Consider the following 23,724-nt stretch of genomic DNA (forward strand, 5'->3'; position numbering starts at 1 on the left):
TGACAGATGGAAAGCATTCAGACTGGAGCTCGGTAACCAGTGGTTTTCTGCAGGGAGAGGTTACAGGTCCTCTGCTCTTTGTGACTTAATGAATGACTTGGATGTGTGAGTGGAAGAGTGGGTTAGTAAGTTTGCCAATGACACGAAGGTTGGCGGAGTGGTGAATTGTGTGAAGGGCTGTTGACGGTTGAAATGGGACATTGACAGGATGTAGAGCTGGGCTGAGAAGTGGTAGATAGAGTCAAACTAGGAAAAGTGTGAAGTGATTCATTTTGGAAGGTCAGACTTGAATGCAGAATACAGTGGTAAAGACAGAATACTAGATAGTGTGGAGGAACAGATGGATCTTGGATTTCATAAACTGAGATCCGTCAAATTTGCCACCCATGCTGATAATGTTGTTAAGAAGGAATATGTTGTATTGGCTTTCATTAGCTGGGGGATTGAGTTTTAAAGCCGTGAGGTTATGCTGCAGCTCTCTAGGGCCCTGTTTAGACGCCACTTAGAATATTGTGTTCAGTTTGGATCCCCTCATTACTAGAAGGACGTGGAAGCCTAAGAGAGGGTAAAGAGGAGATTTACCAGTATACTGCCTGGACTGGAGAGCATGTCGTATGAAGAAAGGTTGAGGAAGCTAAGGCTTTTCTCATTGGAGTGAAGAAGGGTGAGGGGTGACTTGGTAGAGGTGAACAAGATGGTGTGAGGCACAGATAGATTGAATATGAGCGACCCCTTTATCCCATGGCATACATGGCTATTACAAGGAGGCACAATTTTCAGGTGACTGGAGGATGGATATGGGGAGATTTCAGATGTAGGTTCTTTACACAGAGAGTGGTGGGTGATTGAAACGGTACATTTAATAGACTCTTGGATAGGCACATGGATGATATTAAAATGAAGCTTGTGTAGGTTAGTTTGATCTTAGAGTCGGGTAAAAGGTTGTCATGGCATCATGGCCGAAGTGTCTTATGCTGTACTGTTCTGTGTTCTACGTTCCGTATGGTAAACTGGGTAATAAGCTCTGATCAATGTAAAAGGATATGGCATTCAGGAGGAGCTAGTCCACTGGAGACAAAATTGGCTTGATGGTAGGAGACAGAGGGTGATGGGAGGCATGTTGTTTTTCAGACTGGAGGTATGTGACCTGCGGTGTAGTGTGTTTACTGTTGTTTGTCATTTGGATAAATGGTTTGGATGGGAATATTGTTTTCCAGGTAAGTACTTTTTTGGTGATACTGAAATTGGTGGTAAAGTGGACAGTGAAGAAGGTTATCTGTAATACAACAGGATGAACAGTACTGCTGGAATAGTGGGCTGAAGAATAGCAGATGGAGTTTAATTAGATAAATGTGAAGTGTTTCATTTGTTGAAACAAACCAGAGTGGGACTTGTACAGTTAATGTTCGGGCCCTGGATAATGTTGTCAGTCAGTGACCTAGGGATGCAGGTACACAGTTCTTTGAAAGTGGTGTCACCGGTAGACAGGTTGGTGAAGCAGGCGTTTGGGATGGTTACCTTCATTGGGCAGAGCATTGAGAGTAAGAGTTGGGAGGTCAAGATGCTGCCTGACCTGCTGTGCTTTTCCAGCACCACTATAATCTAGACTCTGGTTTCCAGCATCTGCAGCCCTTGTTTTTACCATGTTGTCCCTGTACAAGACACTGGTGTGATTATCGTAAAAACATTGCTGATCAGTAGGAAGAACTAATCTGGTTCACTTACCTCCTTTAGGGAAGCACATCTGACATTCTAACCTGGTGTGGCCTCCGTATGACTCCAGACCCACAGCAATATGTCTGAGTCTGAGCTACCCTCTGGCAATTGGCAGTGGGGCAAAGAATGCTGGTCCAATCAGTAACACCTGCATCGCATGAATAAACAAAGATACATATGTCCTTCCCTACCTCTGCAAACACCTCCAGCTGCAGCAATCCGTACTGGCTTTGTAACACCGTTCAGGCCCTGACCACTCTCTGTAACACTCTCACCACCTCCAGCACCTTCACCTCCCCCTGTTCCTATTGTGTCATTAAACCCTGACGATGTTTCCCCTTCCCACTGCCCTCCTCCTGCAGCAGACCCTTTGCAATCCCTTTAAAACCTACTCCTAAAACACTCTCTCTCTTCAGGATTTTAAGTACTTTTTGGTGATCATCTCAGCCTGATAATCTAATATAATCCATTTTGTCCTGAGTGAGGGACAGGTGGGGATGTTTTGTTGAGGTTTGATCTGTTTCAATAGAAGGACCTTTTGTGGAATATTTTTCACTTTATCAAAATTTCCCGGAGGATCTCTCCCGGTGACATTACTCAGTCACTAAGTTTCATCACACAACGGTCGCTCTGAGATAGTTATTTCCCTAGCCAGTTGCACAATGTGTTATTAAAAAAAAACACTGAAAAAGAATTCTACAATCTCGTCTTCAATTATCACTCTTGTCAGTGTGATTGTCAAGATTATATGAATGTTGAAGTTTCACTAAATTATCACAAACCTTTATTAAAAGTTGCAGTGAGTTCCTGTTTAATGCAGTGATGAGCAATCAAATGCTGTTCGGTGGCTAATTCTCTTCTGCTCCTTGTGTCCTTGGCAAGTAGTAGCCAGAATTTACATTCAGACTGACTCTACTTCATGATCTGAGACCAAATGCTTTCTCTGTAATGCGTTTGGTATCCATTATTGTTTGTGTTACCCATTTTGCCTGAGTTTCTGCAAGCTTGTGAACTATTGAATATTTATTTTCCACCTTTTCTTCGCCCTGTAAACATGTCTCTCAGATGTTTACATCTCTTTCACCTCTGTGTCACAAATCCATCCACCTTATTGAAGAGACTTTGTCCATTCCAAAAAAAAACATAATTTACTCTTTCCCACAATTTCCTGTCACAAGTCGACTCGCTGATGTATAGTTTTAGTTAAACTCTGTCCCATCCTGTTCCTTTCTGCTTGTCTACGGCCACATTCCACTGTTCTGATGCGTCACCTTTTCTCTTTGCATTTGGAAAGCTCCTTTCACCCGAACCCTGTCCCTGCTTCCTCTCTGTCAGTTTAAAGCCCTGTCCATAAACCTACTGACACGATTGGCCAGCACACTGGTCCCAGCACGGTTCCAGTGGGTCCATCGGAATGGACTTTTTTTTTAAAAATCAAGTATGGGATACGGATGTCTCTGACCAAACTTTCTTGCCCAGCCCTAGCTGCCGTTCAGCTGAGTAACTTGCTCGGCCATTTCAGTGAGTAATTGACAGACAAATATTTGCTCTGGGGATATCATGGAGACCACGTGAGGATGAGCAGATCTCCTTCTTGTAAGGCGAAGTGTTTGGATTCATTGTACATCAGTAATGGTATTGTCGGATTGTCAATTACTATTTTTAAAATAATTTATTTCAAATTCCATCATTTTAGATGGTGGGGTTCAAATCTTCCTCCCCCGAACATTAGCTGAGGTTTTGGATACATGCTCAAGCAATAACACCACTAGGCCATCACTTCGCCTGCTCACAGGCTATTCATCCCTGAACACTGATACCAATGCATCATGGAGCTAAACCTGTGTTTTTCCTTCATGATTGTTTGATTCTGATACCTTCCTGCACTCTGGTGATGTCACTCAGTATCTCTCCATGTGGTATTCCTCATTGTGGGGGTCCTATTTATGCCTCTGACAGTGTCTCTCACTCTTAGAGCTACAACAGATCCCGAGCCAACAGAATGCTCCACTCCAGAGCGACACAACAGCACACCAGGAATGGAGACTGGGATTTTCCAGAACTCTGTGGGACTCAGTGTCATTTTCCATGTGTAATCCTCACTACATCAGTCTAATTTCCCATCCTGTTTATTTCACTGTCTCCTTCAGGTAATCAGGAAGTTCCTGACTCAATAGTCTTCCCAACTACTGTGTGTCTCATCCATGGCCACATTGAAGATGGTTGGTCAGCCAGAGAGACAAAGGGCAGGGAGATCTGGAACCTTCAATAAATCCTGCAGTGAGGTAAGATCACTTACAGTGCACAGAGCAGAGAGCAATGAGAGGGCTCCAAACATCGGCTAACAAGACATGACACAGATACAGTGCTGGAGGGAGAGCACAGTACAGACACACCCCAGGTCAATCACCACCCCTACTGTCAGTTTTGTTGTACTGAGACAGTATCAGGCGTGTCACAGTTATCAATCCAAGCTTGTGATATCTTAGTGAACGTTAGTATAACAGAGGGGAAAGCAGGCTTCCCATGAGTGTGTGGGAATGCTGCCTGGGATTTTTCTGTTCTGTCCCCCCCCTCCAATACTGTACATATACCATGTCTCTTGGAACATTGTCGTCAATAATTTTTAACTCCTATAACAGTTCCTGTCCCTGTAACCTCCTCACTTCCTGATAGTCCCTACACATATATGAAACATACTGCACTACAGACTATGGTCCCTATCGCTGTAACTTCCTTCAGTGCCTACGACATGCCTGATCTCAGTGGTCTCCAGCCTCCAATCAGTGGAGAAAGAACCATGCAGAACAGAAACGGTTCCTTCGATCCAACTAGTCGATGCTGACCACAGTTCCTGATCGATTCGCATTTGCCTGCGTTTTGTTTCTATCCCGTCAAACCTTCTCCTCTCCACGTAAATGCACAAATGTCTTTTCCATGATGTAATTGTACTTTTCTCTTCCACTTCAGCGGCAGCTCATTCAATATGTGCACCATTTTCTGTGTGGAAATGTTCACCTCTGGTCGCTTTTAAGTAGTTCCTCTCCCACCTCATATTTTTGCCCTCTAGTTATGGAGTGGGGTGGAGACCTTCACTATTCACCCGACGGATACCCCTCATATATTTATAAACCTTTATAAGGTCACCGCTCAGCCACCTACAACCAATGGAAATAGAAGGATAATGATACAAATATCTCTGCCACGGTCCCCACTGCGACTTTGCCACAATGTTCTGGGATACACTTGTTCAGGACCAAGGACTTTCTCTACCTTTGACCTCCAGCACCACCTCTTCTGTAATGGGTACTCTTTTCCAGACATCGCTGTTTCTTTCCTTTTGTTTCCTAGTCTTTTCCACAATACTTTCTGACATGAATTATTCATTTCGGGCCGCACCCATTTCCTGTGGTTCCAGGCATGGATGCCCTTATTGATCTTTGAGGGGCTCTATTGTCGCTCTAGTAGCCTCGTACTTGTGTGCCGGAGAATCTCTTTGGATTCTCTTTCACCTTATCTGCCAAATCTACCTCATTTCCCCCATGTTTTTTCCAGCTTATCCAGCCTCTCTGATTCTGTCAAATCCTCCAGTATCAGTAACATCTTCGTGAATCTTTGCTCCATTTGCAGTTTCAGAATATGCTTCCTAAAGCAGGAGGATCAGAATTCTACAGAGTCGTCCAACTGGAGTCCCAGCAATATCTGATACAGCCGCATCATGATGGACCAAATCATGTCCTCAATGCTCTGACCCTTGAGGGCTAGTGTGCCAAATCCGTTTTCTCCATCCTGTCCACCTGTGATGTCACTTCCAAGGAACAATGCAACTGCATCCCTTAGTCTCTCTCTGTTCGACAACCCTGCCCAGAGGCTCTGCCATTAATTGTATATGTCCTCCCTGGTTTGTCTTAACAAAATCCAACACCTGAATTCAGCTCCATCTTTCATTTCTTGGACCCACTGGCTTAGTTGGTTAAGATCACCTTTGATAACTGTATTCACTGACAACTATAACAAGTATTTTACTATCCACAAGCTTACAAACAATAATTCGTATATTCTCGTTTATGTCAATAATGCACATGGGTGAAACCTGCAACGATCCTTATGGCTGGTCAAAGGCCCCCAGTCCACACAACAACACTCTCCCACCACCCTCTGTCTCCTACTGTCAAGCCCATTTTGTGTCCGTTTGTCTCGCTCTCCCTGATCCCATGTGATCTAACCTTACTAACCAGTGCCCCAGGCTAAACCCTGTCAAAGGCCTTGCTGAAGTCAGGATAGGCAACGTCTACTGCTCTTCCTTCATCCACCTTCTTGGTCACCTCTTCAACAAACTCTATCAAGTTTGAGAGACACCCCTTTGTACGCACAAAGCTCTGCTGAATATCCCTAATCAATCGTTGCTTTTCTAAATGCATGTATTTCCTGTCCCGTGGAATTGCTTCCAACAACATTGGCACCACTGACATCAAGCTAATTGGTGTTTATGTCCCTAGCTTTCAGTCGCAGCCTTTCCTAAATAATGCCACAACATTACGCAGCCTCCAGGCTCCCAGCTCATCGCCTGTGGTTGTCAGTGATAGAAATATCGTAGTAAGTTTCTTCGCTAACTTACCCCAATATCCTGGGATATCCTTGATTAGTTCCCAGGGAGTTGTCTAATTTTAATATGTTTGAAAACCTTCAACACCTCTTGTTCTCCAATGTGGACTCTTTTGAAACATCACTGTTTATTTCCCTGCTTCCCCAGCGTTTTTTTCCACAGTAAGTTCTGACGTGAAGTGTTTGTTTTGCAACTCACCCATTTCCTGTGGGTTCACACATGGATGGCTTCGTTAATCTTTCAGGAGTCACATTCTGTCCAGAGTTAATCTTCTGTTGCTAATATACTTGTAGAATTTTCTGGGTTTTCGTGAACCTTCTCTGCAAATGCTCTGTCAGGTCCCCTTTGTGTCCTCATGGTTTCTCTCTTTAGAGTATTAATACACCCACAATATTCTTCAAGGGATTGACTTAATCCAGATGGCTGTATATGACATGTTCCCCTTTTGTCTTGACCAGAACCTCAATATCCCCAGTCATCCAGTGTTTCCCACTTGTGTCAGCATTGTCCTTCACACTAACAGGAATATGCTGGCCCTGAAATCTTAATTTATCTCTCTTTTGAAAGAATCCCACTTGCCCAATGTCCCTTTACCTGCAAATAGCCTCCACGAATCAACTTATGGATGGTCTTGTCTAATACCTTCTAGATTGCGGAGGGGCCAGTTTTGACCTTTAACTTATGGACCATGCTTGTCCTTTTCCATCGTTATTTTCAAACTAATAGAATTATGGTGACTTTGCAAAAGTGTTCCCCCACAAACACGTCAGCCCCTTTCACTACCTTGTTTCCCAAGGGGAGGTCAGGTTTTATCCCTTTCTCCAGTCGGACCAGTTACATACTGATTAAGACAGTATGCCTCTTAGTGCCAGAGATCCGGGTTCAATTCCCGCCTCCAAAAATGTGCAGGTTAGGTGAATTGGCCATGATAAATTGTCCGCAATGTTAGGTGAAGGGATAAATGTAGGGGAATGGGTCTGGGTGGGTGCGCTTCGTCGTGTCGGTCTGGACTTGTTGTGCCGAAGGGCCTGTTTACACACTGTAAGTAATCTAATCTAAAAATAAAATTCCTCCCATCCAAGCTCTGAACACTCTGGCAGTCCCAGTCACGGTTTGGAAAGTTAAAATCCCCGACCATTACAACCCTATCATTCTTACAGATATCTGAGATCGCACACATATTTGCTGCTCAATTTCCCACTGACTACTGCGGGCCTGTAGTACAGTCATATCAAACTGATTATTCATTTTTATTGCTCAGTTCCACTAACATAGCTTCAATGGGTGATCCCAAGGAATATCCTCTCTCCGTGATGCAGTGATGTTTTCACTGATCAAACTCTCCACTCCACCTCCTCTCTTGCCTCCCCATCTATCCTTCCTATTGAATCTGTCCTCTGGAACAATGATCTGCGAGCGCTGGCCCTCCCTCAGCGGTGTTTCTGTAATTCCTATGATTTCCCAGTCCCATGTTCCCATCCATGCCGTCTGTTCATCTGTTTTATCTGTTTTATCTGTCAGGCATTTTGCATCAAAATAAATGCAGCTGAATTCATCAGTTTTCCCCCATTACCTGCTGTGCTCTTGCCTGGCTTATCAATTGAAATTACTCTGTTAAAATTCTGTCCCACTCTCAACCTTCAGACTGCAGCCTGAGACCATCCCCCTCACTGTGAACAACACCCTCACCTTTCATGTCATCTGCAAACCTGCTAATGATACGTCCTGCTTTCATATCCGAATAATTAATGTCCATAATGAACAGCAATGGTTCCTGCACAGATCCCTGTGGTACACCCGCTGCGCAAAGACTTTCAATCACAAAAACAGCCCTCCACCAATTGTGGATCCAAATTGCCAATTTGCCTTGGATTCCATGGGATCTTCCCTTTTGAACCAGCCTTCCACGTGGGACCTTGTCAAAGACCTTAATGAACTCCATGGAACCCACATCATCTGCACTGCCCTCATCAATATTTTCAGACACCATTTCAAAACACTGAACTGATTTCATCAGACAAGAACTTCCTGTATCAAATCCGTGCTGACGAGCCCTAATCAATCCCTGCCTTTCCAGTTATGAATTCAAACTGTCCCTCAAAATTGTTTCCAATACTTTCCCTCCCCCCTGCTGTCAGACTATCTGCTCTGTAATTACCTGCCCTATCACAGCTTCCCTTCTTGAACAAAGGAACCACATTAGCGATCCTCCAGTCATTCAGCACTTCACCTGTGGCTAGTAAAGTATTAAATATATCCACCAGGGTTCCAGCAATCTCCTCCCTTACCTCCCATAGTAGCCTGGGATACATTTCTTTGTGCTCTGGGGATTTCTCCACCTTTTTATGCCTGTGAAAACATTTAATACCTCCGCCTTATTAATCTTACCATGTTCTAGAACATCACCATACCGACTGAAATTCCCGGCTATAATGCCTTTCGTCTGTGTGAATACAGATGGGAAGTATACACTGAAGATATCACCTACTTCCTCGGGCTCCATGCACAGCTTGCCACTTTGGTTTCTAGCAGGCCTCGCTGTTTCGCTGGGAAGCCTCTTATGCTAACGATGGTGATGAAATACCTTGAGGTTTTTCCTCAGTTATATCTGACAAATGCATTTCATGACCATTGTTTGTCCCTCATTTTCTCCAATCTCCTTGCCCTCTTGAAGAGCATGTGTGCATGCTGGAATGGATAGAGATAGAGGAAGCTGATGTGCTGAAAATTTTGTCAAAAATTAAGATTGACAAGTTGCCAGGCCTGGACCAGATTTGTCCTCGGCTGCTTTGGGAAACGAGAAGTGCAATTGCTTCACCACTTGCGAAGATCTTTACATCCTCGCTCTCCACTGGGATCGTACCTGAGGACTGGAGAGAGGCAAATGTAATTCCTCTCTTCAAGAAAGGAAGTAGGGAAATCCCCGGCAATTACAGACCAGTAAGTCTCACATCTGTCGTCTGCAAGGTGTTTGAAAGGATTCTGTTGGATAGGATTTATGACCATCTGGAAGAGCATGGCTTGATTAAATGCAATCAACACAGCTTTGTGAGGGGCAGGTCATGCCTCACAAAGTTTATCGAGTTCTTTGAGGATGTGACTAGAAAAGTTGATGAGGGTCGAGCTGTGGATGTGGTGTATATGAACTTCAGCAAGGCATTTGATAAGGATACCCATGGTAGGCTCATTCAGAAGGTCAGGAGGAATGGGATTCAGGGGAATTTAGCTGCTTGGATACAGAATTGGCTGGCCAACAGGAGACAGCGAGTGGTAGTGGAAGGAAGATGTTCTGCCTGGAAATCTGTGGTGCGTGGTGTTCCACAGGGCTCTGTCCTTGGGCCTCTACTGTTTGTAATTTTTATTAATGACTTGGATGAGGGGATTGAATTTTGGGTCAGCAGGTTTGCCGATGACTCAAAGGTTGGAGGTGTCGTTGACAGTATAGAGGGCTTTTATTGGCTACAGCGGGACATTAACAGGATGCAGAGATGGGCTAAGAGGTGGGAAATGGAGTTCAACCTGGATAAATGCGAGCTGATGCATTTTAGAAGGTCGAATTTGATAGCTGAGTACAGGATTAATGGTAGGATTCTTGGCAGTATGGTGGAACAGAGGGATCTTGGTGTGCATGTACATAGATCCCTTAAAATGGCCATCCAAGTGGACAGGGTTGTTAACAAAGCATATGGTGATTTGGCTTTCATTAACAGAGGGATTGAGTTTAAGAGTCTTGAGAATCTTGTTGCAGTTCTATAAAACTTTGGTTCGACTGCACTTGGAATACTGCGTCCAGTTCTGGTCGCACTATTATAGGAAAGATGTGAATGCTTTGGAGAGGGTTCGGAGGAAGTTTACTAGGATGCTGCCTGAACTGGAGGGCTGATCTTATGAAGAGAATTTGACTGAGCTCGGACTTTTTTCATTGGAGAAAAGAAGGAGGAGAGGGGACCTAATTGAGGTATACAAGATAATGAGAGGCATAGATAGAGTTGATATCCAGGTTATTTCCCAGAGCAGAAGTGACAAACAATAGGGGTCATAGTTTTAAGCTGGTTGGAGGAAAATATAGAAGGGATGTCAGAGGCGGGTTCTTTACACAGAGAGTTGAGAGAGCATGGAATGCGTTGCCTTGAGCAGTTGTGGAAGCAAGGTCATTGTGGACATTTAAGAGACTCCTGGACATGCATATGGTCACAGAAATTTGAGGGTGCATACATGAGGATCAGTGGTCGGCACAGCATCGTGGGCTGAAGGGCCTGTTCTGTGCTGTACTGTTCTATGTTCTATGTTCTATACTTGTGAATGGCTTCACCTTTTATTGAACTGGATTTTCTTTATCAAACTCACGATATCGCTTGATCAGTATTCGCTACCTTTACTATTCTTCAAGGAACCCACTGGCCCCGAGCTTTCACAGCATCTCTTTAAAATACTAACATCGACCCAACTGCAGGTAGTTCCTCCCTGTCTCTGTTTGCCAGATCCTGTCCAATGATTGCAATACTGATAGGCGACTCTGTTGTGAGGGGGACAGACATGAGACTATGTGGCTGCAGAAGAGACCCCAGGATGCTGTGCTGCCTGTCAGATACAAGGGTGAAGAATGTCTCTGAGCTTTAACTGAACATTCTGAAGGGAGGGTGAACAGCCAGAGGTCATTCTGCACATCGGTCCACATGACAGAGGTACACAAAGGGATGGGGACCAGTGAAATGAGTACAGGGAGTTAGGTAAGAAGTTAAAAACACAGGATATTGAGGTGAAAGATCTCAAAGTTACTCCCAGTGCCACGTGCCAGTGAATATAGAAATAGAAAGATAGGCCGGATGGAAGTGTGGCTGAGGAGCTGGTGTAGGGGGCAGGGTTTTCAAATCTTAGGTCATTGGGATCTCTTCTGGGGTAGAGATGACCTGTACCAAGGGGATGGTTTGCACTGGAAGCAGAGGAGCACCAGTATCCCTGGAAGGAGATTTCCGAGTGTTACCCTGCAGGATTTAAACTACTTTGGCAGCGAGTTGCGACGCTGAATAAGACAGGGGCCATCAACTAGTCAGGGGAAAATACACGAGCCATCAAGAGCAAGTTTCCTATCCAGGATATCCGGGCACAGTATAGGGAGGGTAAAGACTTCTGGTTTAAAGGGCATTAATTTCAACGCACGAGGCCTGACTGGTCAGGTAGACAAGTTGAGACCATGGAATAGCTCTGGGGACTAAGATGTTACAGCCATAACAGAAACATAGCTGAGGGATGGGCAGGAGTTTCAGAACAGTGTTCCAGGATACAGAAGGACAAGTAAGTGAGGAGGGGGAGTTGTCCGTTTGATTAGGGAGGATATAAAAACAGTGCTTAAAGACAATATTGTTAATCAGTCATCAAATGAGGCCATATTTTTAAAAGTTAGAAACAAGAAGGGGATGGTCAGTCTGCTGGGATGGTGTTCTGGACCCCCAAATAGCCAGCGGGTACAAGAGGAGAAAATGTGTAGTGAGATTGCAGGTACCTATAAAAATAATAGAGTAGTATTGGATGGAGATTTTAGCTTCCCATGGATTGACTGGTCACCCAGAATGTAAAAGGACCATACGGGGTGGAATGTGCCAAATATGTCTAAGAAAGTTTCCTAAATCAGGATGTACGCTACTCAGACGGATGCAACACGAGACCTCCCCTCAGAAAAGGTCAGCCAAGTGACTGAAGCGTCAATCAGAAAGCACTTTGGGTCCAGTGACCACAACTGTCTTCATTTTAACATAGTTATGGAAAAAGATCAGACAGGTCCACAGATTAAGCTCTTAAACTGGAACAAGGTCAATTTTGGGGCCTTTCGGCAGGATCGAGCAGGGGTTGATTGGGTGAAGGTAAAAATCACACAACACCAGGTTATCATCCAGCTGTTTTACACAGGAACCTCCATTACCTGAACTAGGTCGGCGGGCAATAGTTCATTCGGATAATTGTTGATTCAATTAATCGATTCAATGCCTTTCCTCTGGTGCTCGTAGTTTTCAGTAATGTCTAGTCCCCGTTGAGGTGACTAGGCAGCAGCAAACCATGCTGAGCCCTCACGTCCTGCTACCCCCCAAAAACACCCCGCTGCTCGCCTCCAAACCATTCAAATACCGCCCCACGCCTGCCCCGCCACCAAAACCATCCAACGCCACTCGCCACCCGCCCCTGCCCCCAAACCCATTAAACATCACCCTCCTCCCGCCTCCAACAGATCACCCCGCCCGCCCCCAAACCCATCCAACATCACCCCCTCCCGCCCTCAACAGAGCACCCCGCCCGCCCCAAACCCATCCATCATCACCCTCTGCCCACCTCCAACAGATCACCCCGCCCGCGCCCAAACCCATCCAACATCACCCCCTCCCGCCCTCAACAGAGCACCCCCGCCCGCCCCAAACCCATCCAACATCACCCTCCACCCGCCTCCAACAGAGCACCCCGCCCACCCCCAAACCCATCCAATATCACCCTCCACCCGGCTCCAACAGATCACCCCGCCCACCCCCAAACCCATCCAACATCACCCTCCACCCTCCTCCAACAGAGCACCTGCCCCAAACCCATCCAACATCAACCTCCGCCCGCCTCCAACAGAGCACCCCACACACCCTCAAAACCATACAACATCACCCTCCACCCGCCTCCAACAGAGCACCTGCCCCAAACGCATCCTATATCACCCTCCACCCGCCTCCAACAGCGCGCCCCGCACAGCCCAAACCCATCCAACATCACCCTCCACCCACCTCCAACAGCACACCCCGCCCAGCCCAAACCTATCCAACATCACCCTCCACCCACCTCCAACATCACACCCCACCCAGCCCAAACCTATCCAACATCACCCTCCACCCACCTCCAACAGCGCACCCCGCCCAGCCCAAACCTATCCAACATCACCCTCCACCCCCCTCCAACAGAGCACCTGCCCCAAACCCATCCAACATCAACCTCCGCCCGCCTCCAACAGAGCACCCGACACACCCTCAAAACCATGCAACATCACCCTCTGCCGACCTCCAACAGAGCACCCCGCCCGCCTGCAAACCTATCCAACATCGCCCTCAGCCTGCCCCCAAACCTGTCAAGCACTGCCCACCCCGCCTCCAACATGGCCCCTCACCTGGTCCCAAACCCGTCCAGCATTACATCCGCCCCACCCACCATTCCCGCCCATACCCCCAGTTGCCCGGCCCCCTGTGCGGCCCTGCCCCCATCATCTCCTCCCCCTCCTGTGCAGCCGGAATGGACACCAACAGTAAGACAGCTGCTGCCTTTGGTGGTTAAGTCACCAAATAGCGCACGCACACATAGCCACGCACACAACTTTTCCTTCAACATTTTGAAAAGTTCCACGTTTGCCCTGTACAGGACAATGTTTGAGAGACTATCTGAATAAGGGGGATTTAGGATTTACCCCTTTGTAGAACTCCAGGCGCTAAGTGTGGGGAGAGCCAAAGAGGGTGGGAGGTCAGTCATTTGGAGATGGGACCTGGGCTCGATGTCCAGGACTGTTTTCGGCAGCGTTTCAGTGAGCCGAAACCAGTTTTAATAAGTGTGAACAAAACAAAAACACAATCAGGCTTGAAACAACTCTTTAATGTACTGTTTCTATCGGGACATCAAGATCTCCTTTGGATAATCCGATATTCAGATAATTGATATTTGGATAGTCGAGGTCCCTCTGTGTTTGGAAGCGCTAGATTTGGAAGCGCTGGTGATCATTCTAAAAGATGAAAGACTTAATCAAAACTTGTTTAATATTTCATTCCATGACACTGCCAACATGTTGCTATAAATTCTGTGTCTTATGACTGTGCTCCACAACCACCTGATGAAGAAGCAGCACTTCGAAAGCTAGTGCCTCTAACTAGACCTATTGGATCTGTAGGCTGGTGTTGTGTGATTTTGATCTTTAGCTTAAAAATGTGTTGCTGGAAAAACGCAGCAGATCAGGCAGCAACAATGAAGCAGGAGTATCGACGTTTCGGGAATAAGCCCTTCTTCAGGAATCCTGATTCCAACCAAAATTACTGCCATTCTGGAAAATCTGTCAGACTCCACACCCTCCATATCTAAATAATCTGCAGAGCCTAAACCTTCCTGTATCTATAAACATCTTCAGCCATGACTACCCTCCATATCTCTGTTTCTTCCTCCTGCCAATACACCCCACTTTATCGCTGTAATCTGCTCTATTTGCCTAAAACATTCCTGACGGTGTAAACCACTCCATCCAATCAACGTTCTTATCCCTGTCAACGAGCTCATTCCTCCCAACCTCTCCATATCCATGCACTCCTGCAGGCCATACAACTCTCCACATTTGTGTAACCTCCTATGGCTCTATGGTCCTCCGTCCCTGTGAAACCACCTCCAATCTCCACAACTCTCCCAGTCTGGGTCGTCTGCTTCAGTTCAGGCCATTGGTGTTTCTGTTACCTCTGGCACTCCGAGCAAATGAATTGTGTCTCTTCATTCAGGTCCCATCCTCTCCAGCCTCGTGAAACCTCTTCCTGCCATTGTCACCGTCCCTGTTTAGAACACAGACAGTACAGCACATTTTCTCCTGTAACCACATCTTTCTGGTGAGCAGATCTCGCCGATACTTTGACATTTCCAAAACAAAATTGCAATTGACTTTTTTCCCAGAATTTCCTGTCAGAATTCACTGTCCCTACCTGTACTTTTCTGCTTGTCTTCAGTCACATTCCCATGCTGTTCTGATATGTCACCTTTTCGCTTTGGATTTGGAAAGCTCCTTTCACCTGAACCGGGCCCCTGCATCCTCTCTGTCAGTTTAAAGCCCTGCCCATAAACTTACCGATATTATTGGCTAAGACACTGTTCCCAGTAGTGTTGTTTTTAATTCACTCGTGGGATGTTGCTGTCTCTAGCTGGCCAGCATTTCATGGCCACCCCCGAGCTGCCCTTGAGCTGAGTGGCTTGCCAGATCATTTCACAGGGCAGTTGAGAGTCAACCTCCTTGCTCTGGGTCTGGATTCATAAGTTGGCCAGACCGGCAGCCCATAACAGATTTCCTTACTTAAATGGTATTAAGTAAGTTAGATGGGTATCCCTGCTACTGGCTTTAAATTCTGGATGAGTGTCGAGTGAGAGTAACACGAGGCCATTGCCTGGCCCACTGATTGCTCCCCTATCCCTAAGTACTGCCCCCAGTTCACCATGAATCAAACCCCCTTCTTCCTGACTGTGGTTTGATCCTGATACCTTCCTGCACTCTGGTGATATCACTCAGTATCTCTTCATGTGGTATCTGTTACCATGTGGGTTTAATTGATGCCGCTGACAGCACCTTTTGCAGCGACTCCGGATCCTGAGGCAACAGAATTCTCCACTCCAGAGAGACGGGCAGCACAGGCCAGGGATGGAGTCTGGGATTTTCCAGGTCTCTGTGGGACTCAGTGTCATGCTGCACGTGTAACCCTCACTGTACCAGTATATTTTCCCATTCTGCTCATTTCTCTGTCTCCTGTAGGTACTGAGGATGCTACTGACTCAGCAGAATTCCCAATTCCTCTTTCGTTCATCACCACACTGAAGACAGTTGGTCAGCCAGAGAGAGATGGAGAGAGATCTGAAGCCTTCAGTAAATCCTGCAGATCGGTAAGATCAGTCACAGTGAACAGAGCAGTATGTATTTACGGGATCGAACTTTGGTCTAGAAGACATTACATAGATACAATGTTGAAGCACGAACACAGGGCATGATGGTTCCAGGCTCAATCCCCACCCTCTTGTTAACTTTCATCTCTGCTGTGCTGAACCTTCCTGCGTCAATATAGGAAGTTGACAGTTATCAATCCAGGCCTGTGCTGTCTTCGTAAGGATCACTACAACAGAGGGGAAAGCAAGCCTCCCTCAATGAGATGGCATTGAAACCTGCGATCTTTCAGTTCTATATTGCCCCCTCTCACTGTCTCTTGTCGTGTGATACAGACATACAGGAAGGAAACATGCCTTTCGATCCAACTCATTTGTACCAGAGTCTTGAATGCTTGTGATTCCCGAAAATTTCCTGTTTCTATAACCTCCACCCTTCCCATATTCCATCTGTATATTTCAAACCTACTGCAATTTTGACGACACTCCCGAGGTGTAAATTGCTCCAGTTTCGGGAACATGCCCAATCTCAATAATCTCATCCTGCATTCAGTACAGTAATTCCTATTTCTGTAGTCTTGCACAATACTTACAGTGCCCCCGTCTCTGTAAAATCCTCCAGCCTGGACCAAAGTCCCACCTGTGTAACTTCCTCAATCCCCAGGAGAACATGATATCACTGTAACCTTCTGCAGGCCTTATGACACTCCTGCCTCCTGGCCTATAGCACCACACGACCTCAGTAACCTTCTCCCATCCCTACCAACCTTCATTTCGACATAAACACCCTTTTCAGACCCTTTTCAAGCCACAACAGCACTCCACATCTCTGTTTGCTCCATACAGCCCTCCCAGCACCTCAAACACTCTCTCTTGTATAATTCTTCAATTTGGGCAGCATGGTAGCTCAGTGTTGAGCAATGGTGCCTCACAGCGCCAGGGACACAAGTTCGATTCCAGCGTTTGGTGTCTGTCTGTGTGGAGTTTGCATAGTCTCCCTGTGTCTGTGTGGGTTTCCTCCGGGTGATCTCGTTTCCTCCCACAGTCCAAAGATGTGTAGGTTAGGCGGATTGGCCATTCTAAGTTGCCAATAATGTTAGGTGCATTGTCGGAGAGAAGTGGGTCTGAGTGAGTTACTCTTTGGAGAGTTGGTGTGAACTTGTTGGGCCGAAGTACCTGTTCCCATGCTGTAGGGAATCTAATCTAATCTAATCTCTCCCTCTGCGTTCATATTACTGTCCCTAAATATAGCCCACTATCCATAAACAGCTCCAAACCCTTCAACCCTCCGAGTCTCTGTGAACTCCCACAGCTCCAACATCCGTCTTTAACTGTGTAATCTTTTCCAATCCTGGAACACTCTTAAAATGTGAACATCCTACAGTCTCCCGATCTGCCTAACCCTCTCAGGTCCATGCAACGCCCCGATCTGTGGAACCAACTCCCCATCTCTGTGATATTCTTCAGTCACTGCAATTCTCATTCTTTATCTCCAGAGCTTCCAATCCCCCTGATCGATATAAGGTTATTGATCCCTTGCAGGATGTTTAACATCTGTAGCAGCCTCCAACTCCTCCACGCATCCTGTCACTGTAACTGTAACCTCCTCAAATACTACAGCTCACTGTCTTTGTAATATCTTCCAGTATCTGCAACCCTGTAGATTTCTGTAAACTCCTCCTGAACAGCACTCCACATCTCTGTGTAACTGATGGGAATGCTGCAAACCTATCTTCACAGCCCTCACTAACCCTCTGAACTCCAGCAGCCCTACCCTCCTCAGTGTCTCTGGCTCCTCCAATCCCTAAACTTCTCCCTGGCTGTGTTAACTGATCCAGACCCTTCAACCCTCCCTATCTCACTCACTCCGGCAGCTCCACCTATTGTACATGTCAGTGTAATTCCCAGCATCAACAATCGTCCCTTTCTCGATAAACTCCTGCAACTCCAACGACCACCCCAATCTGTGTAATCTCTAGTTCCTCCAATGCTCCCTTTCTCAATAAGCACCTGTAGCTCCAAATACCTACAACCCTTCCTTGCTCTAAATACTTCTGTAGCTCCAACTACCACCAATATCTGTGTAATCTCCAGTCCCGATAACCGTCCCCCTCTCAATATCTCCTGAAGTTCCAACGACCACCCCTATCTGGTGAATCTTTAGTCCCTATATTCCTCCTGATCTCTGTAACTCCTTCAGGACTGATAACCCTGTATCTTTCCTTGGTATCTTTCAGCCCAACAACCTATCTGATCTCTTACCACCAACAGTGATCTCAAACCACCCGAACATCGTCCAGTCTCTACAACCCAGCCTTTCTCAGTTAGTTTCTCTGATGTCTGTATTCCCCTTGATCTCCGGTTACAGATCCTTTGCTCAGGGAAACAATGTCTCAGTACCGAATCTGTAAGAACACAATATTCTTCATTGTATCAATAAATTTGCCTCATTTTCTAAAATTTAACGACTGCAAGTTCAACCTTCTCCACCTCTTATCATCATTATCCCTCCATTTGGAAGATCAGCCTGGTGAACCTTCTCAGTTCTGCCTCCAATGCAAGGACATTTTCCCGCCAGATAGGGGACCAAACCTGTTCACAGTATTCCCAGTTTGAGGTGTTTGGAGTCTTCTATAGTTGTTACAAGCCTTCCCCATTTTTATTCTCCAATCCCTTTGAAATCAATGTAAGCATTCCATTTTCATTCTCAATGTCCTGCTGACCCTGTATGCGACCTTTCTGAGATTTATACACAATGATTCCCACGTTACTCAATGATGTAGCTTTCTGCTGTTGATCTGAAACCAAGAGGTGACAGCAGTAATCCGAAAAGTGCTGGAATGTATGGTAAACGATATGCCAGAAATTATAACTGCACAGTTCGAGACATATGGACCAGGCCCAGTCCATAAGACCATCATGTACAGGAGCAGAGTGAGGCCATTCTGTCCATCGGGTCTATTCCACTGTTAGATTATGGCTGAATTGTTTCTCAGCATCATTCTCTCACTTACTCCCTGTAACCCTTGATCTCGCTACTCATCAAGAACCTAGCTATCTCGGAGTTAGGTTCACTGAATCACTTAGCATCCACAGCCCCATGAGGCAGAGAGTTCCACGGATCCATCACCCTCTGGCTGAATACATTCCTCCACTTCTCTGTTCGAAAGGGTGGTCCCTTCACTCTGAAGTTGTGCCCTTGGCCCCTAGTCTCTCCACTCGTGGAAACATCTTCCCACCGTGCACTCCATCCAGACCCCTCAGTGTTCTGTCAGTCTGAATGAGCGTCTGCCGACCCCTCTGAAATTTCATCACGTGCAGACCCAGAGACTTCACCTGCTCCTCATATGACCCGAATTTCATTCCTGGCATCTTTCTTGGAAACCTATTTCTCGTATCCGTTCACATCCTTTGTCCAGACTCTGAATGAATAATGTGTAGCGTGTAGTCCCAACAGTGACCCCTGTGGAGCTACCCTCATCACCAGTTCCCATCGTGAAAAATACCCCTTTCTTCACACTCTCTGTCTTGTGCCAATCAGACAAATACTCTATCCATGCTCAGCATGTTTTTCTGAAACGGAAATTTCATTTCACACCTACTGCTGGATTTATTTTTCTGTCTGGCTGTAAACAGCAGAGTTTCACCATTACCTTCCCATCTGTAATTCCCTGGAGAAGGTGGTGGGGAGCTGCCTTCCTGACCCATTGCAGTCCTTTGGGTGTAAGGACAGACACAGTGCTGGGAGGATGGAGCATGGCTTGGAGGGCACCTTGGAAATGCTGGTGTTCCCCTGCACCTGGAGCTCCTATCCTTCCAGGGTAGAGTGGTTCCGGGTTTATGAAGTGCTGTTGAAAGGGCCTGCCTGAGTGACATCAGAGTTACTTGTAGATCTTTTATTGCTTCTTTCATTGGTGAACATGAGCTTTGTTGGCTGGGCCAGCATTTATTATTGATTTTGAGTTATCCCTGAGAAGGTGGTGGTGAGTTGCCTTCCTGAGCCCCTGCACCAGCCGTTGGAACTGTTGTTATCCGTGTAGCCTCCAGCAGGCGTTACAACACCCCTCATGTCTCGAACTGCACACAGACAATGCAGCTCTGCCTTTTATATCTGACATCGTCCCCGACTTATAACTCTTATAGTTCCTCACAATATCTTACCTCCTCCATCCCCATCTGTGTTAGAGATCTCTAAAATTTCTTTATTCTTGTTTAAATTTCTGATCACCTAAATTCTCTCCCTTTGTAAATTTGTAACCCCTTCAGTTTCTGTAACTTTCCATATAACTTTAATCAATGACAACTGTAATCTATAATTACAATGGTTGCGTGTGCTAAATTGGCACTTTTCATCCTCCTTATCCATCTCGGGGCTTCCAGTTCATACAATCTCAATATTTGGAACGCTCCCATTTTCTGCACCTCCTCATGTCCTGAAGGTTCTTGAACACCACCAGTGCTCCAAACGTTTATATTCCCCCCAGTTACTGCAAGTCTTTTCACTCTGTAACATCCAACGGTCTCCACTGCCATACAGCACTTGCTGGCTCTCAATTTGTATTTGTTGAAGTTTACACATCTCTGTAAGCAGCACAGAAAAAGCACTTTTGGCTCTGCATAGCTCCGTCATAAACAATCTACTATCTCTCTATGTCCTTCGCCTTCTTCAGTGGGTGCAACTCTCACTGTATCTTCCAATAACCTGCTTTAGACACTGCAGGTCTACCTAGCTCCCCAGATAACCTGTTCCATTCCATATAGCTCGTTCAATCACTGTAACACCCTCTGCTCTGTCTAATCCTCCTCTTCCCCACTGTCTTCCAGGCACAACAGCGATCCTGTAAGAGACCAGTGCGGAAAGGGATGTTATAAATCTTAGCTGAGGCTTGAGGCCCACCATCACCTAGGAGTCACAAAGGGAGAGAACCTGAGAGAAAGCAGCATAGAGCGGGAGAATATTAATCAGTAGCAATGATCGAGGCCGACAAGGACTTGGAGTTGGAGAAGCAGCAGAGCAGGAGCCTCGAAATCAGCACCGAGTCACAGAGAGAGTGTCCATGTGACGGAGCAACTTGGAGCAGGAGCATGAGGCTAACATAACTGGGAGTTACAGAGGCAGCAAAGTGGGAGGATATAAATCAGCACTGAGGATCGAGGCCTAGTCGTGCCTGGGAGTCACAGAGACGGTGACCCAGTGAGGGAGCAGAGTGGAGTGGGAGCTGGAGGATTACACGTCCCTGGGAAGAGTTATGGAGACAATGACCGTGTGAGGGAGCAGAGTGTAGTGGGAGCTGGACGATTACATGTACCTGGGAGTCACAGAGATGGTGACCGTGTGAGGGAGCAGGGTGGAGTGGGAGCTGGAGGATTACACGTACCCGGGAGTCACAGAGATAACTTTCTGCTGCTGGGACCTGCCTGCACTGAGTTTGGAAGAAGTACAAGAGCCGTCACAGAAAAGGCTGTAAATTCATTGGCAGATAATACATCGTTATTAGCGACTGTCAGTAAATTGATAGAAGTTAGCAAATTTATTTTTTCAACTTATGAAATATTGGTTGAACTCATAAATAAGAGGGAAAAGTGAAATTCTGAGCCAATATATACATTACCCGCAGTAAGCCACAGTTGAATAAGGGAGTTAACCATTTCTTTTTCGCTGATGTTAACTTAATTCTAAACAATTAAATAAGTTGCTTTTTAAGACATAACAAGACGTGTTTCTCAGATGGAAAGTATGTTCTGTTACGTTGGGAAGCCATCGCCCCTGCTCGTGTCCGAGATGAACACTGGGTCTTGGAGCTCAGATAGTGACGAGAGACTCTGTGGGACATCTGTGATGCTGAGAGTTAGGTGGATAGCACACGCACACAGCAGATTACCCTGCAGACATGACAGCCGAGAAGAAGAAAGTGAATAGGGGACTAGACAATCGAAGAGAAACATTCAGGGAATGGAAGAATATTCTGATATCCCCCTTCCAATTTAGTTTCCTGGTTTGGAAGCTGATGAAGGTGCGGGCTGCTCAGGGGAGGGCAGTCGGAGCCATGTCTGTGGCACGACAAGCAGCCTGACTGTGCAGGAGGGGAGGGAGAAGGAAGGAGGATCAATAGGCACAGGGGAGTCAGGAAATTGAAGAAGGTGTCATTGTTCCTGTAATTGTAGCTTTAAATAGAGTGAACCAGGTCAGATTGAGCTGGGATTATGGAGATGGGGTTGCAGTGTGATCACGACTGAAAATTGGATAATCAAAGGTTTTCCTCATTTATGTAGGAAGGACAGAAAAGGCCAACACGGTGAAGTAGCATTGAGTGTAAAGGATTGGATCAGCATTATCGTGATGCTAACCACTTTAGACACTGCTCCTCCCTGCCCTCACCCCTCATCCCTGTGTAATGATCCTATCAGATATTGGTAACTTTTGAAAACTTCAGAAAATAGCACAGTTGAGAGGAGATGATTCTGTCCACTCTCTGAATTGGTCAAGATGTGACGTTGTTTTTTAAAGCACTAGTTCTGTCTCCCCGGACAGTGTAGGACTTCAAGTGCAGATCCAGGCACGTTATTAAAATGGTTTGCGAGCTTCTGCCTCTACTCCGCTTCTATGTGTGACACCCAGATCCCTACCCTATTCTGGGTGAAATGACAACCTTCCTCACCACTTCTCTAATATTTCAACCAATTACATTTAATATTCGCCACTGGTAACTGAGCTCCCAACAGGAACAAGGTGTTCTCTCCTTTCTACCCAGAATCCTGACAATATGTGCATCCCAATCAAATCTACTCTTATTATCCTCCGTTCCAAGTTTTCCTCATAACTACACTTCCACTGTCACAGGAAAACGAATCTCCTCTGTACCCTCTCCTGTCCAATTCCATTCTTCCATGTGATGGGGTGACCAGAACTGCACATAGTCCCCAAGCTGTGACTCAACTCATTATTTATACAGTTCCTGCGTAAGTTTCCTGCTTTGAAGTCCCGTATTTTGTCTGATAGTGGAAATAATGCTATTTGCTATATTAACAAGATTATTAATGTTTCCAGCTTCCTTCTGCCCACACTGTCTATACTCTCATTTATTGTGTATTCCTCTCTATTGTTGATGTCCCCAAATGCATTGCCTTGCACTTCTCGGGGTTGTTTGCTCCATTCACCTGGATCCTATAGTTTCTGTTTTTTAACAGCCTGCCATGCGAACCCTCGTTAAATCCAAGTAAGTCACATGCAGTTACAGGCTAGTGCCTCAAACCGAGACAGTCAGATTAATTACACACGATCTTGCTTGAACAAATCCAGAACGACCGTCCTGGAGTCCCTGGGACTTCCTCAGTGACCGTTTATCCACTGTCTCAGAATTCCAGCCGCGACCTATTCAGTCAGTCCCTTGCTCCACATTAAACAAAGCTGCGGTGTTAGCCGTTCTCCAGGCCTCCGGCACCATCCCTGCATCCAGTGAGGATTGGATAATGTGGCTAACTATAAGGGAGGGTATTTTCCCTGGCTCCTTTTAACAGTCTGGAGCATTGTACTACCCCTAATTTAAGGATTTGAATCTCCTGTAAAATTCTCCGCTCCAAGTTTGTTGTTCTCAATATTTCACACTGCATCCCTATTTTAGTTCAGACAGTCAGACGCCTTAGCCATCTAAGGATCTGGTCAAGTCTCATTTTAGTCGGATTTCATGGAGGGTTTCTCTCCACAAGGTGAAGTGCATTTTCTCATGATACCATCTCCAATCTGCCCCATTAACTCCCTTCCCTGC

Source organism: Chiloscyllium punctatum, chromosome 18 (assembly GCF_047496795.1).
Source record: "Chiloscyllium punctatum isolate Juve2018m chromosome 18, sChiPun1.3, whole genome shotgun sequence".
Lineage (NCBI taxonomy): Eukaryota > Metazoa > Chordata > Chondrichthyes > Orectolobiformes > Hemiscylliidae > Chiloscyllium > Chiloscyllium punctatum.